Source organism: Lonchura striata, chromosome 2 (assembly GCF_050655825.1).
Source record: "Lonchura striata isolate lonStrDom1 chromosome 2, ASM5065582v1, whole genome shotgun sequence".
Classification (NCBI taxonomy): Eukaryota; Metazoa; Chordata; class Aves; order Passeriformes; family Estrildidae; genus Lonchura; species Lonchura striata.
In genome coordinates, this window is record NC_140704.1 from 70,929,434 (window position 1) to 70,944,543 (window position 15,110).

A 15,110-nucleotide genomic window follows, 5' to 3' on the forward strand; every position below is an offset into this window, starting at 1 on the left:
TAGGGAACATGTAAAGAAACTATTTATTAAACATATATATAAATTAACATGAGCAGATCAAGCAGTTTTAAGAAGAAATTAGCAGTTCAAACATATGACATTCACATTTAAATGAGAACATGAAAGTAACTTTTTAATATGCTTTACATGTGTGTGGTACAGTGACAAAGAAACAAAAATATTCCCCCAAATCCATCAAAAAGTACCTTCTAGAGGCTAATCATTAAAAAACTCTGAGGGCCTCTCAGTCTTAAATTTGTCTGCTTTGTGAAACTGTCACCTCCTTGGCTTGTACACATTTGGGCATACCAGTCCTTGTGGTATGGACCTGCAAAAACCAAAGCTCACTTCTACTTCAAAGACTGATGGAGAAACTACTTTGGTTTCTTAACTATTAGCCTTGAAACACCATCTTTATCATGCCTGGAGTTTGGGGAAGAAGAATATACACCACAGCCCAAAAGCAAAATTCAGATTTTGCATGTTCTTATTAACTGAAAACAACAAGAACACAAATTGGTGCTATACATTGTTTCTTTGAGAGAAAGATAATTTTTTTGAATAAGATTTCCAATAGTTAACAGCAACAGAGCATTCAAGTAGCATGTGTAGCATATATACAGTAGGAATTGATCAATGCTGCTCTGATGAGCAGCAAAGGGTCATATCCTTACATGACTCCACCAGAAACTGCCTGGAAAATCAGCAGAAAAAGAAATATTGGCTTATCACATGAGACTACTTCCTACTTCATTCCTACTTCCCAGGTATTTCAAGAAGCACAGAAAAATATATCTGCAAGAGAACAAAAAGGTTTTAGTTAGCCTAACTGTCATGGTTTGACACTGGCACTGCCAGTGCCCCCATGGAAATGCAATATCTCAATTGAATGCTGTGAAATGCAATCGAGAACAGAGAAAAGCAGGCCCAAGCTTAATAACAGGAAACAAAACTTTATTAAGCTACTACTACAAAAGAAAAAAAGAAAGGAAAAAAAAAAAACCACACACAAAGCTCAAAATAAAAACCTTGCAAAGCATTCCTCCTCCCACCACCCAACTCCAACAAACCACAGTGAGACACAATCTGGACCCCAGTCAGGTTTCCACCCTCCAGACAATCGATACTCAGTCCATCGAGGGAACAGAGTCTCTCCTGTGCCACAGACCCCCCAAGAAACACAGCTGCCACATCCTGTGCTTCCATGTCACACATGGCACCACCCGGAGAAAAGTTTGCCATGGTGACCCTCTCCTTTCCATGCACAGCGCTCTCACCACCAATGCATGGACGGACAGACTGCTTTTAGGATTTTTCCTTTCAAGGATGCCCTGCCAAGTGGGGAAAAAAACAACAGTTCAGTTTTTCATTTTTTGGGACCACAGTCCCTCCCATTTTCCCCTGGGGCCGAGGATCCAAGAACAGAGATCTTCTTCTCCTTCTTTGAGGACAGAGGGCACCACCACTAACCCCCCTAACTTTTCTCTGTTCGCTCCACTTCTGTCTTTTCCCAGCTGAAGCAGGTCTCTTGGCTCACTGGCATCCTCCTAAAATACAGTCTCTCTTGAAGGAGAAGATTGGTTCAGTTTGTGGCTACCAAGGAAAAAGTCCAGCCAAAAGCCACTCCTTGTCCCCCTCCCATCTAGAATTCCTCCTTCTAACATCCCAGGGTCCAAGGTGTCCCTCTTCCTATCTTTCAAACCGAGGAGGGGAAAAATTTTGCAAAGCTTTCATTTCTCAAGGAAGGATTAAAAGTCCCAATTCCCAGGAATGGCTCACTGCCCAGACTCTGGCTCCCATGGCAGCTGGGCACCTTGCGGCCCCCCTCGCTCTTCTCCTTCCCAGCGGTGAACTGCTGATAAAAACTACTGCTGCTGTCTCTTTCTCTCTCTCGAGAGAGAGAGACTCTGGGGGGAAACGGAAACATCCCAGTTTTCTCCACCCTTCCATCTGCAGGAGGTTCCAGTCCCTCCACCCTAGGATCTACCTCCGTCAGGCTATGGGCCTTCCCCTCCCACCCCAGCCACGGCCGGGCAGGGGAGAGGCTGCACTGCACACTGACTGGAATCAAAGACAGCGAGTTCTCCTGGGAATTCTGCTTTTAACTCCTCTGTGTTCTCAGAGGCATGTCCACCTTCAATTGGTCAATATCCAAATTGACCTCTTCCTTCCGAGAAAATTCTTTTTCCATGTCAAACCACGACACTAAGTCTTGACACTTTTTTATTGTTTTGTTTTTCATGTAGAATACGCATTTCTACCAAGAATCCTGAACATTTTCAGGACAGGCTTTTGGTGGAATAGTCGAGAAGAAATACATGGGAAAGTATCTTAAGGTTGTCCTATTTGAAATTCAGACAGAAATAATGTACAAGTTTCCCTATCATCTTCAAATGTGTTCTGTGTGCACCCACACGTGCTTATCACCAGGGTTCTTTAGCCAGGATGAACCCCTTTTTACATGTTGATTACACATTAATGTAGCCAGCCAAGGAGAAGAGATTTACCCAATCAGAATCAACAAAGATGAAGAAGGGTCTGAGCACAAATTGCATGAGGGAGCTGAAGGTGTTTAGCCTGGAGAAAAGGAGGCCCAAGGGAGACCTTATCACTCTCTACAGCTGCCTGAAAGGAGTTCAGAGCCGGGGGGTTGGTCTCTTCTCCCAGACAAGCAATGACAGGACAAGGAGAAATGTCCTTAAGTTGTACCAGGGGAGGTTTAGATTAATTGTTAGGAAAAATTTCTTCACTAAAAGGGTAGTTAGGCACTGGAACGGGCTCTCTGAGAAGTTATGGAGTTACCACCCCTGGAAGTGTTCAAAAGGCATGCAGATTTAGCACCAGGGGATGTGATTAAGTGGTAAAGAGGCAGTGCTGGGTAAAGGACTAGACTCAATGATCTTAGAGCCTTAGATCTTCCAGCCTTGATTATTCTATGACTGGATGATTAATCTGCTCTCTCACTGAGAATTTAGACAGTGGTTGTGGTAAAGAAGGGAGACAGATAACAATTAAGCTAAACAAAGAGAATTTCTTCAGTTTCTTATCCATTTTTATACATTGCTCCACTGTTGATAGATACATGATGTCAAAGCAGCCACCCATTACTTTTCTGACCCTCACTCTTACTACACCAACGATAGACTTAAAAGCTGAACATACTCCTGTTCTCCCTCAGGCCACAACAATTCACCCATCTATAGTAGGAACTGGCTTCTGTTTTCCCAAAAAACACACTTGCTGCTAATGAAAGTTTCCACTCTTCTGCCAGACCTCCTCACACCTGCAGTTGTGGCATCTGATCTTACTTGTCATTATAATGCTTTCCGAAGTTGGAGACATTTTTTGGAAGTGACAAAAGCCCAACCAACCAAGCACATATATAAGCAACCACATCATCCTGCTGACCATTCCCTCCTTGCTGAATGTCAGCTACTGCTGCTGTATCAGGGGAAATCGAGGAAAGGTAACAGATAAGTCCTCTCTTGTTCCTCTTGTGAGTGACAAATCAGGGAATGAGGGTCAGAGCCTCATGGCTAATTTACCACTGAGGATGCTGAAGTGTCTTACAGAGACACTCTGCTCTTTTAGAGATATCCCATTTTTTGTCATACTGCCATTTACTGTAGCTTGGCAGGTGCTCTGCAGGAGCTGTTGCTTGACATCAGGATGCAAATATCCTGCCTTCTGTGCTCCAGAAGAAGAAAATGTAGCCTATGAGACATAGTAAGAGATTCTGTACAGCCACTGAGGAAACTAGGAATGCTGTTATGATACGCCAGTCAATACATGGGGAGAGAGAAAGAGCAGTAGAGCACTAAAAAACAACAGAAAAGAGTCTACACATCTGATACGTGTCTGATAAATGATTGCTTTCCCACAAGACATGTGGGAACAGTGCTTTAACTGAGACAGGGCCAATCTGTCTGACGGATGACACTGAGCCCAGAAATGCAGGAGCATTCTCCTTGGGCCATGGAGCAATAAAGTCTCTGCGCTAGAGTTACTGCTGCTATTAAGAAGAGGTGCAGGGCATTAATTATATCCACAGGAGAAACAGAAGTAAGGCTGTGGCATAGCAGCATAATAGTATTGAGACTGTGATTTCCCAGTCCAAACTCCTCTAATTAAGTCCCAGCTGAGGTCTCCTGTTCAGGTCTATGGTCTTGATTTCAAAGGGAGAGAGGCAAATAAATAAATGCAAACAGTTTCATTTCTTTCCAAGTATGGAATGCCAGGTTATTTTGAGGCATTTTTACATAATTTTATTTGAAAAGGCTGGTAGGTTGTTTTTACCTTGTAATTGTCTGCTATCCTATTTTGAAATTAATTGACAATGTTCACTCCACAGAACCTTGAAGTCCACCAGAATTTGATAGATTTTAGGCTTACTTTTCATATTATAACTAAAGAGCTGCCAAAAAAAAGATCACAGGAAAAATTCCATCATAACTTTGCTCTACATCTCCATGTACTATGGATATCTAATATTCAACACATGGCTATTACAACCCACTCCCAGCACCAGAACTTAGCATCAAGGCACCTTGTATGACTATTTTTCTTCCAGTTCTCAGAGTGGCGTATGTAAATTTGGTGACTAATTCTGCATATCTTGTGCTGTTTTCCTTTCCTTGTTTATTTTTTTTTTAATGGTGCAATTGATTTAAAAAATTCTCTTGATGCTTTTAATGAAACAATATTCCCTGTTTTAAAAAAGAAAAAATAAGCTCCAATGGCAAATTTGTGAAAATTTTAATTATTTGTTTTTAAATCTACATACTCAATGACATATTAGTTTTAAACCTGCCTCTATTTACTTTGCTTCACAAGGACAATATTAGAAAATCCAGTTTTCCTTATTCTTCCATTTGCCAATAGATGACTTGGAAATAAAAATAAAAGAAACAAAATTGCAAAGGTGAACATAAGTGAAAAGGATGAAACAAGTTTTGGAGAGAAACCACTCCCTTTACTTTCAAATATTTTCATTTTTCTTCTAATTTCTTGAATAGAGTCCATTCATGAGTTTGCCTTGCTGTTTGCTTCCTTTTTAAATTTAAACAAGTTTTCATATAGGTTTATATATTTAATTATCTTGGGGCTGCTGAAGAAATCATTAGTCAATGGTTTATACAATTGTAATTTCATTTTCCCAGGTTATTAAAAACTAATAGCATGCCATTTAATTGGGCTAGATGATGAGAATCCACTTAAAAGTTAGAAATAGACTTACAAACTGCCTATCTTCTACCTTACTGCCAAGCAAGACTTTATAATGAATCATTCCTTTTAAATGAATTTAGTAATTACAAAGGACTTCATTCTTCATTATATTCACCACAGCTATACATATTTCCATAAGTTATCTCATTTATTTGTACCAAGAGTACTATTAAATATAGCATCAATTTATCAGAGCAGGGTACAGGAAGAATCCCTTAGAGGATATTATTGGTAATGGTCTGAAACAAAGCTTTCTGCTTATCCAAAGAATGAGCCTCTGCAGGAGCTCTCAATATTAGCTCATACCACAGCATGGCAATGCTGTAGAGTGCTGAGGAAGGGGACAAGGCACAAGACAAAAGAGTGATTCCTTGGCCACATCCTTTCCAAGTGCAGTTCCTGTGCTAAGCCTTGAACTGACATGACAATGACTGTAACTTGGAGCATAGACCTCTTTCCCTAAGGAAATGAACCAAGACCTTCAATTTATTTCCCATAGCCTGTTTAAGAATCATTGGATAATAATGGCCTTCAGTCACTGCCAACCAATGGTGAATTTAGAATAGTGACTTGGAGGGGAAATGCTCTATGTCATAAATCCCTAGGCACATGATCTCCTCTATCATGCCATTTATTAGGCAGCTTGGCCCTGGCACTACATTTATTTATAACATAATATTTCATGCTATATAGTCTGAGGTTAATAAAGTCTCATTAACAGCTCCTTTATGGACTACCCCTTTATGGGCAGTCCCCATAAAGGTCTCCAAGATTTAATTTTACAATAATGGCAAAGAACCTTGCAATTAATTTTCCCACATCCAATTTTAAAGACCCTACAGCAACACAAAAGTGGAGGAAAGAAGGCGGGGAGGGGGGGGGAAGCAGCAGGAAAATAGGTATCTGTGGTTCAGTGAGAAAAAGGCAAAGAAAAATGTGGCTATCTAATAGGTAAATGTTTTCCCTATGTGCTAGACTATATATTCCGTTGGTAAATCCAATAGTTCTTCATGAAAAAAACTGGATAAGGATGACAGTGATTTTTAGTCACATCTTTGTTTTAAAGTCTCATTGGCTTGATTTATACTGGAATTTTACCTGATACCCTGTGCAGGCTGCTGTTTTCTAGAGTCCTTTGAACTTCTGCAAGCTAAACACCCTTTCTCTCAAAGTCTTCTTAGGTACAGTTACAAGAGCCTCTGTGTCTTGGTGGTTTCTTATTTGAATTCTGAATATCACAAAAAATTGTTGATGCTTTCTAAAAGAATAATATTTCCAAGGCATTGGGGATTAGGTGTTTTTCTTTTGTAGAATATATGAGCTGCTTGAAGTTCTTCAGTATTTGGATTTAGTAGATGCTCTCTTTCTTAACCTGTTCAGTGTCAGAACAGCTCTGGAACATTCGGAAAAGAAAATAAACCAATAATAAATGTATTAAAACTAATTATAACTATAAACTCATATATCAGCTGAAGAGAGTTCTTAAAATGTGTATTAAAAAGAAACACACTGGAGCTTTTAAAGGTAATAAGACAGTCACAGCTGAAGGAGTGTGCCAGAAGGTCATGGCAGGAATAAGATGCATTTACATTTCTCATAGAGGAAGAAGAAGAACAGCTCAGCAGTCCCCTGTGAGGCAGGACAAACTTTGCCTCAGTGCAGATGTCATTCTGAAATAAATACACAATATCTCTTCACCAAAGAAATCACAGTCCAAATAAAGGAAGCTCAAAGAAGTGGAAGACAAGAGAAGCAATAAGAAAGAAAATTATTTGTCCAAGATCAACGTGAAATCTTCTCGCTCCTATTCTACACCAAACCTAGAGAAAAAGGGGTCAGGCCTAGTCTGATATTTTTCCATATGGCCATTCCTTCCTGCTTCTCCCCTATCCCAAAAATTAGTCTTTATGTGAACATGGAATTTAAGGGTTTTGGGACACAACAGGTAGATATTACACTGTTTGAAGAAAAGCAAGATATATCAGTCAGTGCTTTCTGTAATTCTAAAGTGGGATTAAAGAATTATAAAATGCTTATTCCCCCTCAATTTTATGCTTATGTATGGCCAAACACAATTAATGCCTTATTTCCTAATAAAATTTAAAGTTTTCACTGAAAAGTGAGTTATGAGTGGAAAAAACACATATCACTTCAGAGAGAAGGGAGATGAACTTGACAAAGAAAACAGTCACAAATGAGGAAAGATGAATGGATGTTAGAGCCTGTGAACTCTATATATTCTGATGCAAAGCCTATATTTGAGATTTGTGCCATATTCAGTTATTTACAAAGTCAGAACCTGCAAACAGTGACAGAGTTCTTAGGATTATAAATGCTAAAAGAGAAAGATAAAAATAATTGCTTCTCAAATAATATCAATTATTCAATTAATATCTAACATATGCATAGTTTTGTAATGGAAGATTACTGGTATCACACAGTGAAATTTACACATTTGCTTCAATGCTCAATCAAAAGAGATGGAATTATTTGCATATGAAACTGAAAATTCATATTTACTGTAGTCTCTCATCCTGATTGTTTTATGTTTGTAAATTGTATATGAATAAAAAAGACCACTGTATATTGATGCTGATCTCTATTATAAGAACTTTGGGAACACAGAAATCAAGATGAGACCATTCTCCCTGCCAGCATAGCATCTGCATGACACTCCAACCTACACTCCTTCTATCAAGTGTCTAATTTGCCAAATCCCAGTAATGGAACAACAGTTTTTGCTAACTGGGAGCTTCAGTCTTCATGTTTTATGTGGTTGGGTTTTTTCCTTTTTATTTTTTTTTTTTGTTTAGGATTTTTAAACCCATATTTAAAATCATATAGATGGGAAGTGCCTTTGATTTTTGTCCTGTGAATGACAAGAATAGATGTGAAACAAGCACATGAAATTATTTCACTTTTAGAAAGAATGCTCTCAGAAGTTTTACTAAAGATATGTGCTTCCTTTTTTTGGATGTTCTTGCCCCTTTCTTCATGGCTTCCAGTCTTCTAATAACTGTTTTGAAACAGATGTTACATGGGAACTGTCCATCTCCTTATGCAATAGGATATTGTAAAACTCAACTGCAGTCAGACAAATTTCAGTTCTAGATGACTGAAGGCAGAGGCTCAAATTATAAGGCATGAGATTGATATAGGAGTGTTGCCTAGGTCTGGGAAAGACAGATATTTAAAACAGATATGCTTAGCAATATTGCTTTAAAGTGTACAGAAGGTAGGTCAGAACTAGAACTATATTAGAACTAGAACTATATTAGAACTATATTTCCATAATGCAACATCTATGTTATAGCACTCAGGAGCCTATACTTAATTTGGCATTCAGCTTTGCCTATAACTGCATCTAAGTATTGATCTATCAATCTGTAGTAGTTAACATCACACAAAAACAAAATTTCATTTATCTTCACACACCTGTTATTCAGACCTATGTCTGAAAACCTATGTCCAAACCTATGTCCAAAAATCATTCATCAGGTTTAAGACGATTTTGTAGTAACAACTAATTTTCATCATGTTTTTATTATTCATGAGAGGGTTTAGACATTCTGAGGAGTTCAGCCATAAACTGTTAACACACAGACTAACACAGCATGAGAGAGAGAGAGAAAACAGCCTCACCCACAAACAAACTCAGCAAACAAACAGGCAGCCCTCATTTGCCAAGTCTATTGCATTAAAGTATCTGTAAAAAAAGAAAAAAAACAGAAATAGGAAAAAAAGGGTGGTGGCTTTTGCATGCTCTAATTCCAATCACTGAGAAGGAAAAAAGACTGTGGGTAGATAGAAGCAAAAAGAGAAAGGAAGAGGCGAAACAAAAATAATTCCAAAACAGAGCACTAAACAGGAACAAAAGGAACTCATAGGTGAGAGAAACAAAGAAACCTTAAAGAAAAAGGCAAGAAATACATGCAAAAGATTGCAAGAATGGCCAAAAAGAACACCCCAAACTAGCAGTGTTTTGTACTCATCTTAGGATTTCAAGAATCACTTTTAGTAGCCTAAAGAGAAGAAAGCAGAGACAAAGTACATCTACCAAGAAGCTGAAAATGTTGAAATTTATTTCATCAAAATAAAAGCTTTTAAAAGCAGAATTTAGAGTCAACAAAAATTACAGAGAAATAAAGAAGCATCAATAGTTCTGACGTGTCTGTAGGTAGTGAGAGTAGGCAAGTATTATAACTGGAGAATTAAATATACGAAAATACATATACAGGTGAAAAAACTCCTAGAAAATCTCAGAATCCATTTTCCAACTATTCCAACTGGAATACAATCTATAAGACAAGTATAAAATTTAAAGTTACATTTGAAACCTCATCTCCATTTAAATTTATGCACCACAATAAATGTTGCATGTATTTTCTACACTTCATTCTTGTTTATTGGTGATACACTGGTAAGAGAATTTTCAAGAGCAGTATGACAGGAAATCACTTCAAAAAGAAAAGCTTCAGGATTTTTGATCAGCTTATTATTAATCAATTGTATTCATCATTTTCTCCCTCCTAAGTTACTTCCAGGCAGCTCCACTTGTAAACAATTAATTGAAGATATGCAAGGCAAAACAGAAAAAATGAAAAAGAGTCCATCCACTAGATACAACAGTTTTAAAAATAAAAGAAACATGGAATTCACACTAAAGTTGAGATAGAGTCACAGAAGAAGAGGCAGAAAAGACCCCTGACATAACTGCATTTCTCAGATGATGCTAAATCTAAAGGATCTGCAAATATTCCTCATGATGAGGCACCAGCAGGAAATCACAAAAAACAAGGGTATGGACTGCCTGTAATGTCCAGGTTATTGTCATTCTTCCAGCACCTGAGCTACACATCTAAATCCTAGATGAAATAAGGGAAAAGTCACAACAGCACATGCAAACCCATAAGATCCTGAGACACCCAAATGTATCTGTAGTTCCCACATTGTGACCCAATGAAGGCCTGTGTGCTCACAGAGCTGCTAAGGACTACAGGTTTTACTCATTTTTTGCTTACTTCATGTTTTTGTTTTGTGGAGAATAGATGTCTTCTTTGCAGAATAAAAAAGGTGAGGGATGGGAAAGAAAAAGAGAGTGAACACATATTTCAATGTTTATACTCCTAAGGAGCAATAAAAAAAGAATACTCATTTGAATTTCAAATTTGGGGTTTTTTCTTCAGATTCAAAACAGTGGGGAAGACACTCTTGGAATTAGTTCTTAGTACTAGTATATCAAATTCTCCTTTTCATCTCCCTCCATTTTGCCATCAGAGCACACATCCTTTCCAAATTCCCAGCCTGAACAAATAAGAAAATGGGTATTCCATCCTCACCACTCAACAGTCAAGCAATGCAGGAAAAGGGAGGAAGAATTGAAAGCTATGCATATGCATTTGAGTCAAAACATACTCTGGCAATGCTTTGAAATTATTAGGAGCAAGGCAGCACAAATCTGGAAACACTAGCTCAGCTTCAGAGACATGCTCCTATGTGCTGACTCTCACCACATTCACATTTGTCTTGCACTGCTTATTCTTGCTCCAGTTCTTTGGAAAGGGATTATCCAAGGTAGTTACTTGCAATAGCAGGGGTTTAGACTCAGTGACCCAGAAGATCCTTTAGTCTGAAGTCTCTGAGTTGTCTAATTCCCACCCCAGCCATACCCAAAAAGCTGCAGCTTTCCAAGTGATTGACCTTTACCTTATGTACAACAACATCTTTTATTGAAAGAAGAAATATTTTTCTGTATCCTAGCACTAAGTTGTACCACAGTAACTGAGCAAAATAGAATTCTGTTTTCACACTAGCAAAACAACAGGCATCCAAACAAAGAGTTTTATCAATATTTTTTTTTTAAATTTTAGACTATTAGGCCTGGGTTTAAGTTGCATTTTAACTATAAACACGGGAGAAGTTGTCCCAGATGGTGAATGTAAAACGTGCTGTAAATTTTAATGAAGCAAATAAGTCACTAATAACAATAATGCCAACACTGCTGCATTTTTGGTAGATGTTAATAAAGCAAAATTTAAAAAAGAGCATGCAGCTTTCAAATAAGTGCTTAAGAAGCCTAATATAATTTGCTAATTCAGCTATTCACACTTTGATTGCACAGCCCCTGGTCATCTGCTCAAGTACAGCTGCTTCATGTAAAAACAAATAAAAAAAAAAAATTTATTGTCCACCAGATGTCCCAGCTTGTAATACTTGCTGCTATAATTCAGGTCACCCAAGGTTCAAGCACATTTAGAAATTGATTGTTCTTGGATGGTCAACCTTGTGACAGTGGTCAAGGCATTTCAGTCCTGGGTTTATCCTGCCAAGAGGGGAGGGAGCACTCCTGTATTGAAAGGATATTCATGTTATGAATAGCACAGGCACCCCAAACAGATAATTACTATCACAGATTAGGGAAAGAGCTGGAAAAGGCTGGAGTGAAAAGAATTCAAGAAACATATGCCCTGCTTTATAAGGCCATTGAAAACCCATTAACAGGGCCCTAACAGATTTATTTTCTTTACTAAAAATGAATTTGTTATTATTAAAGAAAGGTATAAAAGCACAAGGCACAACAACCACCACTGCTGTGCACCAACATTCTCACTGCATTTGATGGGAATTAGACGATACATGTAGTGCAGCCAGTGCTTCTCCCCAAATCAAAAGTAAAATTCAATGGAGCAGAATTATCAGCTGGAGCTAAAACATCTTGCACCAAGGGTGTCTGCTGCTGTGCTGCACAAAGCAGGTTTGAAATCAGCAGGCTGTGTTTTGTTTATGGATTTCACAGGGCTGACAACTAAGGAAAGGCTGGACTGGAGGAAATGAAAGCTTGTTTCTGGAAACACCTCCTCTTCCAGAGCAGGAAAAGGGCATCAGTGGATGGAAAGAATCTGAGCAGAGCCAGGGACTGCTGGCAGAGCCATGCTGAAGGCACAGCTGTAGCATACAGAAGACAATACCAGATCTCCACCAGGATGAACTTGTGGTAGTCCAGGGCATCCCTCTGGCTGCCCTGGAAGGTCTGGGACCCTGGCAGGAGGTCAGGAACCCCCCTCTACAGAGCCCCAAGAGACACTGCCTCTGATCTCTGTCCAAGGAAAAGAGTTTTCAATCTTACAAGGATAAATTACAAGCTCTGAGTGTTTGATATAAGTAATAATTAAGTGTCGCATGGGTGCAAAAGTAAAATTTTACAATTCTAAATAAGGGGTTCAAAGGGCACAAGATGGAGGAAATTGGGTGTGCCTTGTCCTTTTCCTCTTCTTCATACCCTCCATGTTTCGCAGTACTGTTGGCATTTTTCTATTGGTTTAGGCTGGGGACACACTGTTCAATGTAGGTGATAGATATTGGCACATTATTGTAAATAGAGCACAGGTAGTTTCTGGTATATAATGTTTGTAACATTCCACTGAGGGGCAGAGCCCCACACGCTGCCCTGCAGGACAGACCTGCAGCAGGGCAGCAGAACATGTTAGAGATAAGCAAGAATAAACAACCTTGAAAACCAGCACAGACGAATTGTGACTTCTTTGGCAGCAGGGTTGAAAGACAGACACTTTTTACAATCTCAGGATCATTTAAATACCACAGATTACAACATTAACTGAGAAGGCTGATGATTTTATACAAAAGTGTACCACACCCAAACCACTATGCCTTTACTGCACAAGATGCAAAAACCTGAAACATCCCAAACATGTCAAGATGTCTGAGAGTAGTCTTTCCTTAAGCAGGACCTGTGCATCCTTGTCTTAGCAATGCAAGTATTCATTTGTCACCTTGTCTGATGATTTAAAAGGAGCAATATCTTGGGAGGAATATTTTCTGAGAAATAATGTTGTTCTGCTATACGTAATTTGCACGGTGCTGCAGAATGCATGGAAAGGTACCATCACCTCTCACTGTACAGTTCCTTTCATTCAGCCACTGAATTTTTGCAACTCTATGCAGTCATCACCAGCCCCTGGCATTTAAATGTGCATTGCAATTAACTAAACTTGATTGAAAACTTTCCCTCTTGAGCTTTACCACTGTTAGCCTTAAAATAGAGAAAACAGAAAATTACTCAGCTACTTAATGATTTCATGTGAAAATGAAAGTCCCTTCTGTCCTAGTAGACTGAATTTTGGAAGAGCTGTTAATGTCTGTGGAAGGGCTTTACCTCTCAGCTTGGACAGATTTAAACCATCAGTATATTTGTTCTTCAAAGCCTGCCTTTCTCACTTTGTTCTCAGAGTTCATGAGTGTCTCCTTGGCCATTTTTCCCCCTCAGCACTTATTTGCTTCTCTTCTCCTCACAGTTGACCTTCCATGATGCCCATGCAAGCCAGTATATCAGAGTTCCCTCTGCTCCCCATTTTATCACTGTGTCTCAAATAAAAATCCAATGATTTGAGCACTCTTCAAAGTCTCAGTTCTCCTTACAGTTTGCCAGCCACCATTGACAAAGAAATACCACTATGTAATTTATCTCCCTCCATCTCTGTTTTGAAAATTTACTCCCATCTACATCAGTAACCAACTGCTGTCTCTGTACCTGTGGTGAGGTATTAGATAGCCAACAACAGCCTGGAGGAGATGGAGCAATGGCTTGCTCAGTGACTTGGCTAAACTGAAGACAAGTGATGCTGGTACAAGAGCTACACAAAGAGCCTCATGACTGCAGGACCCTCTGCTATCCTTTACAAGGGGAACAGGAGAAGAGCAATACAGCTGGAGAAAAACTGGGTCCTAGCCTCAGGTACCCTATAACTTTGGGTCAGCCACTTCATCACCTTTAACAGCTGCTTTCTGGCACATCAAAGCAGCAAGAATATGTTTCAGAAATGCAGCAAGCTTAAATCTACCCAAAAAAAGTGTGGAATAGACTCGAGGAGAACAAAATGCAGTGCCTTCAAACAGTTAAAGGGGTTAGGCTTGAAGATGTTGGATCAAATTTTAATCATGTTGGGAGAAATCCACCTACATGCCCAGAGAGCAAAATATCTCGTCCGGGACTCACAAAGAGATTGTCATTGCAAATGCACATCCTTGCCTTTTCCACACAGTTCAGGCAGGATTTAGTCTGTACATGCACAGAGGCTTTGGAGCTGCCTGCCCAGCACTCATACAGTGGCTCCCAGTTAATTACCCATTCCCTGCTCTCCACCTGGGTTAGCTGCAATTGGAAAGCTGTCTTTTCATTCCCATCTATCACAAGTCTCCAAAAGCTGGGACAAATGCTGCAAGGATTAAATCAAATTTAACAGGGGAAAAAAAAAGGTCAGATGTGGGAGGTAGCAGAGGAACAAGAAGAGACACCCATCCTCAGTGAAGCCAGGATGCAAAAGGAGTGAGCAGGTGCCTCCCAACCATGTGGTACTCTGCTACCACATTCTGCAGGGGGCCCAGTACCAAGCTTTTCATGCTGGAGTGATGCTGGCAGCATGCAGCCCTCGTGGAGACAAAGGGAAGCCTGATCAGCTATGTGCCAAGACGGCAGCGCCACATTGGGGTGCCCTGGAAACCCACCCCAGCTGCAGTCACTCTGCCTTCATTGGCAGGCAGCACCATGGCACCAAGTGCCACTCCTGGCCATTGTACAGGCTCACACAGACTAATCTTCTCAGAGGTTATCCTAATGAATTGGCAGCTACTGGATTAGATGGGCTGCAGGCAGGCTGCAGCTTAAACCTGACTGAAATTTCTCCTTCTATCTCTGTTTCTAAGCATCAGATTCAGTTTCCAACTATCAAACAGTTTTCCCCCCTTTTTATTATTGGCTCTGTTGCAGACCCATTGACTTGAACAACATTTTTGTTTGACAAACTACAAAATTTTATTCGATGTTTTTAAGACTCAGTGTCACTTTTAGGCTATTGTTAGCTTCAGAG

General features: G+C 39.5%; 1 long non-coding RNA gene across 6 annotated transcripts in view; it reads right to left on the reverse strand.

The window, feature by feature from the left end:
* Positions 1–15,110, reverse strand: part of LOC146768293 (uncharacterized) — a 143,569-nt gene that overhangs the window by 67,035 nt on the left and 61,424 nt on the right. For 4 of the 6 annotated variants that reach the window (XR_014952746.1, XR_014952745.1, XR_014952747.1 and 1 more), the window contains one exon: positions 1–15,110. This exon is cut by the window's right edge. The exons of 1 other annotated variant lie outside the window; for it this stretch is intronic. This is a non-coding gene — a long non-coding RNA (uncharacterized LOC146768293). One more of the 6 variants, XR_014952748.1, reaches the window with a different exon arrangement.